The sequence below is a fragment of the Callospermophilus lateralis genome, chromosome 4 (genome assembly GCF_048772815.1).
Source record: "Callospermophilus lateralis isolate mCalLat2 chromosome 4, mCalLat2.hap1, whole genome shotgun sequence".
NCBI classification, from domain to species: Eukaryota; Metazoa; Chordata; class Mammalia; order Rodentia; family Sciuridae; genus Callospermophilus; species Callospermophilus lateralis.
In genome coordinates this window covers 9915761-9921248 of record NC_135308.1, presented here as the reverse complement: position 1 = coordinate 9921248, position 5488 = coordinate 9915761, and the positions used below count along the sequence as shown (strand labels likewise).

Genomic DNA, 5488 nt, shown 5'->3' with positions numbered 1-5488 from the left:
AGTACATTAGAATTGATTATTGTTAAAGATTACATCATAACATCAAAACAAAATTTTATAAACAAAAAGTGCCACAGCAAACAAAACAAAATAAATTTTTTAAGCGCTACAGCAAAAAAAGAAAAAGAAAGAAAAAAGAGAAAAAGGGAAGACAAAATACCTAGTAGCTATATACATCAGCTTTTTTCTTTCTCTTTTTGTCTATAAATACATGACACTTTTTCCAAAAGGCCACTCTCACAAAGTACAGAGTTATGGCTTCATTAAAGTGCTACATCATCTCTGGCTTGAAAGTCACTTATGGCTTTAAAAGGTCCTTTAGTACAGCCCTGGCAGGATGGTCTGGGGACTCTGGCAATGGTGTCACTGGCATGACATCTGCGAAGGGTTCCAGAGAAGATGCCTAGGTCCACTAGGTCCTGGTCCAGCTAGGTGAGTAAGTGGCTCTGAATTCTGCTGCCTCTTTACCACTTCCCGGCACCTTTGCACCCTGCTTTCTTCTTGGTGAATCTAGAGTTCCATGGCACGAGCAGACAGTTTGGGTGGTGGAACAGCTGGATGAGATTCCGTTTCCAGAAACTTAACAAGAACTCTTCCGCACAGATTGCTGACTTGGTATCCAAGGTGTGCTGGGGACAGATTTGGGTCCTCCTCCAAGCCAACCAGGCATCCACGTGGTGACACCTCCGTAATCTTCATTCAACAACTGCTCCATTTCCCCCTTTTCGATGTCCAGGATCCTTCCGATTAACCGTAGCACTTCACCACGCTTACTTTTGGGTGTGCGGAAATGACCGATAAAAAGGTTTCTCAGGAGGTCTTTGTCCACTTTTCCTTCTGTGCTGCTTGTCATGTTCGTCGATTTCTTTGGTGTATCGTCCAGCATTTCTTGCAGGAGCTCACTTTGTTTTGTGAGTTCTCCAGTCTGCTCTGCCTTGAGATCTAACTGTCTGGGTGCTGAATCCCACACGACATTTGCTTCATCCTGTTGTAATAATAATGCTTCTCCTTCGACTTTTTCTGCCTTCTCCTTCTGTTCTTTCTCTAATTCAGCAGGACACATAGCTTTTTCTTCTTGTTGGAAATGCTCTTGAACCCTTTGCAGGTTACTTAACGACAGGGCAGACTGCTTCCTCCTTGCTGGGAGAGCGGAAACTGTAGTGCCTTCTCCTCCCTCTGTCGGGATTCCATCCTCAACTGTTCCTGCGGGGACCCTATGGGCACACTGGCTTGATGACTTGTAGTCGAAGATGAAACTAGCTTTTCCTCCAACAGCATGACTTTCTTTTTCAGTTCAATCTCCCTTTTTTCCCGGGTGTGGGCATCTTCTGATTCCAAAAGATGGCTGCGTAGTCTCTCTAGCTCCCGGTGTAAGCGTAATTCTTTGTCATGTAAGTGTTGAACCTCCTGCTGGAGGGTCCTGTTCTCCATCTGTTTTTGCTTCAGACACAAGATGACTCCATCTGTCTCTTGCTGAAACATAATGGCCTTCTCCTGCATTGATTCAACTGCAGTGGCGAGATGACTCAACTCCCCACACTTGTCCTCTTCTTTTCCTTGTAACAGCTGCTCAAAGGCCAGAGCTTTCTCCTACATAGTCTCCAGCTGCAAGTCTTTTTCTCGCAGCTTCACAGAGAACCTCATGTTGGTCTCCTGTAATGCTTGACACTCCATTTCCTTTCCTTTGGATGTTTCTATTATGTTTTCATTTTCCGCTTTGAGTTTAGAAATGTCCATTTCTAAAATGAATATTCGCTCCTTGAGGATCTTGGCTGCTTGCCTCCATACTTGGTTTTCATTCACTTTGTTAGTGAACTCTTCATTTGAAGAAAGTAACTGATCCCTTTGGACCCGGATTAAGAGATCTTTTTCTTTAAGTGAATTCAGTAACACATCTTGCTTTGCCTTTAGCTGTTTAATTTCCGAATCCATTTGTTCATGTTCTTTGCTCTCTATCTCCGACAAAGCAGCCATGGACTCCGACAACCTGTGGTTGTTTTCTTGAAGAGTCTTAATTGTAGCATCTTTTTCTTGCAGTGACTGTCTCAGCTCTTGGACCTCTGCTGACTGGGTGCTAAGTGATGAAGCAGACAAGAGCTGGGGTGAAGTACTATCAAGTTTTCCTACAGGAAGGGCCTTGGCGTTGCAAAGCTGCCCTGTGCACTGCTGGTCCTGGCCTAATTTGGTGTCACTCAGCTCATCACTTTGGATGAGGCTGGTGTGGTCTTCTAACTTAGAACGATTTTCACCATCAACCACAACTTGGGCTTGAAGAGGAAGAAGCTCCTTCTGATGTTTCCATTCCTCCATTTGTTTAACTTGCTGTTTTAACTGATTACATTCCTCTAGGAGCCCCTCGAACTGATGACAATTAACACTAAAACCTTCCTTCTCATTACCAGTGCCGAACGTTTGGAAAACTTCCAGTAAAGTGTGACATTTCTGACTTAGTGCTTCTATCTCAATGTCTTTTTCTCTGATGATGCAACATAAATCTGCAGAGTTTCTCTGAACACATCTTGATCACTGCTTACAAATCCGGTGGACATTTTTCTATATTCTTCCTGAAGCTCGATGAGGGCTGCTTCTTCCACAGCAACTAGATCCTTCATTTTGTGATGTTCTGAATTTAAACGGCTGTTTTCCTTCGCCTTCTCGTTCAAAACGGCTAAGACTTGTTCTCTTTCCGTGGTGAAGGTCTGCAGCTGCTGCTGAAGGTAAAGGACATCCTGGGGGTGGGAAACTGGAGACAGTCTAGCCTGAAGAGCTGGTGTCTCCACATCCTTCTGCTGGATAATTTGAGTGAGTTTACCAACTTCATCTGTGGACAGCTGATGAATCCCTTTGGTTAAAGATACATTCTGTTCTTTTAGAAGTTTAATCTCAAGTTCTTCTTCTTTGATTCCTTTCACTGACGTCTCATTTTCAGATTCCAATAGGTTGTGTTTTTCACCTCCATTTTCTACAGTAAGGCTTTCTTTAACCTTCAGTTCTCGAAGAACATCAGAATTCTCTGTTTGAGTGTCGTGTCTGACTCCAGGCAACTAGGCTTTTATTAGTCCAATGGTTTTCTGCAAATTCTTAATTTCCTCTTCTTTTACTAAAAATAACTGGGTATGCGCAGCCTTCATCTGCTCATATTGGTATTTCAATTCATTCATTTCCTCCTTCTGCTCCTGTAAAGACTGAAGTAGGTGCATTTTACCCTGTCTCTGATCTTCAATTATCTTCTGATGTTTAATTTCCTCTTCCAGATGATTATTGACCATATTCAGTTGAGATACCTCAGATTCTAGTTCTGTGATACTATCGAGGGTTTCAAGCTCAGCCACAAGGACAGCTCTGTGCTGCTGTTCCCTAAGTCTTTCCAATTCTTCTTGCAGATGATTTCCTTCTTCTTTCATGGATCCAATCCTTCTGTCCTTTTCTTCTATGGTTTGCCTTAAAGTTTCATTTTCTCTTAAGACCTGAGAACACTTATCTAAATCCTTTTGGAGTTCTGAACTTTGTTCTTTGAGTTTGTCAATAAAAACTTCTTTCTCACTTATACATTGTATCAATTGCTCCTGTTCTTCTAAATGAGATGCCAAAAGTTCCTTAGTTTCTTTTTGATCAGCAGCCATTTGCTCAATATTCTTTTTGAGGCTTGCGATTTCAAAATCCTTCTCTTGATTGAGTTGTTTCAATTTCTTGATTACAAGGTCTCCTTCATATCGTTGTTTGGATAGCTCATCTTTTATCAAAATTATGTGCTTTGTCGCTTCCTGGTTCTGAGTGTCCAGTTCTTCCAACTCAGCTATCAGCATTTTCTTTTCATTAATACTTTGATTCAGTTCTTGCTCTTTCGACTCCAAGTTAAGTTTTAAATCATGGAATTGTACACACAAATTCACGTCTGTTGAAGCTGTACTTTTAATTAGTTCATATTCACAGCTCAATGTTGACAGTGATATCTGAAGTTCTTCCTTTTCTTGACTCAATAATGACTTCTCTTTTTCTAAAACTTGAACACGCACATTCAGTTTCAGATTGTCTTCAGCCAGACGGTTATCCTGGTTTAAACCGTTCAGTCTCATTATTTCCTTTTCAGCATGGGACAGGGCTTGTTGCAGCCTGAGCACTTCTTCCACCGATGAACTCTGTGGAAGAATTTTTCCCTTTTTGGCCACAGTATCACTCTGCTCCATCACAGAATGCTGCAATTTACTGCATTCCAGTTGCAAGTTCTCACACTGCTCAATTATTTGTCCCTTTTCCACACTGAGCTGCTCTTGTTCAGTGTTCGAGACGTTTCTGTCATTTTCTGCAGAAGATATTTTTTTATTGATGTCTTTTATTTGATCCTCAAGTTCTTCTATGTTTTTTGTTGACTCAGCGTTTTCAGTTTGTAGAACCTGAATAGTTTTTTGCATCTCACAGGATGTAACCCCTGAGTCATCTTGTTGTGACTGATTTTCAAGTTCTTCAATTTGTTCTTCATAGTCACGTAATTCCTCTCGATGCCGGCAACTTTCCTCTGCCAGTTTCTCTTGATGTGCCTTCTGCAAAACTGGCATTTCATGTTGATGGTTATTTATGTCCTGACTGGTTTTGTTCAAGTACCTGGATAGTATTTTGGAGTTTGCAGATTTCACTTGGAGCAGAATTACGTGTTCCTTGTGCTTGACCAATATGCTTCCAGGGGCCGACTTCAGATTCAAGTCTCGAAACTTCAATTGACAAGCTCTTTATTTCATGTTGTGATGAAATGATGTCACTAAAGTGCATGTCTCCATCAGGAAAAGGGGAAAACTGACGACTGATTCCACAGCTGAATGGAGCCTGTGCAGTGGTTATTGGTGTACCACCAGCTCCCGAGTGTACTGATTGGGCAGGTGATTGCAGTCTCCACAGGGGATCCTCTAGTACCATCTGTCTTGCTTTAGGTTGGCTGGCTTCTGTCCCTCTCTGTTGCAGTTGATGTCGGTAACGTGCAGAGGGATGCTTTGTGGGAAGCCCTGATGCTTCTTTGTGTTTTTCTTCCCGATCAGTACAATCCTTTGTAAGTCTTCCATCCTTTGATGTGAACGTAGATTGGGGAGCTTCAATTTCCTTTCTCCCACAATGAGGTAAACCTGCTTCTACCTCTTCTAAATCGTCCAGAAACGCGTCCCTGGCGAAGCTGGAGATATGGCGGGTGACGGAAGCCAGGCTGTCCCCCACCTGACCCAAGGAGTGGCCCCAGCCGGAGCTTAGGCCTCCAAACCAGGACGACATCGCTGCAACCTCTGAGCCGCTGCAAAACCCGCGCCTCTCACCATCCACCTCTCTCCACGGAACGGCCTCGAGCGCTGCGGGGTCGATTGTGACCTAAGCCTCAGAATTTGGGGCGCTGCGGGGCTCGCGCCAACGTCGCCTTCTGCCTGGTAACGCAGAGCCCTGGCCTGGGCTTCCACCGGGGACTCGCTGCCAGTGGCGCAGTCACCCCCTCGGGGGCTCTGCTCCTTCC

General features: G+C 43.5%; 1 pseudogene; it reads right to left on the bottom strand.

The window, feature by feature from the left end:
- Nucleotides 1-298: 298 nt before the first annotated feature.
- LOC143397445 (thyroid receptor-interacting protein 11 pseudogene) lies at nt 299-5256 on the bottom strand (annotated as a pseudogene).
- Between the last annotated feature and the right edge of the window lie 232 nt (nt 5257-5488).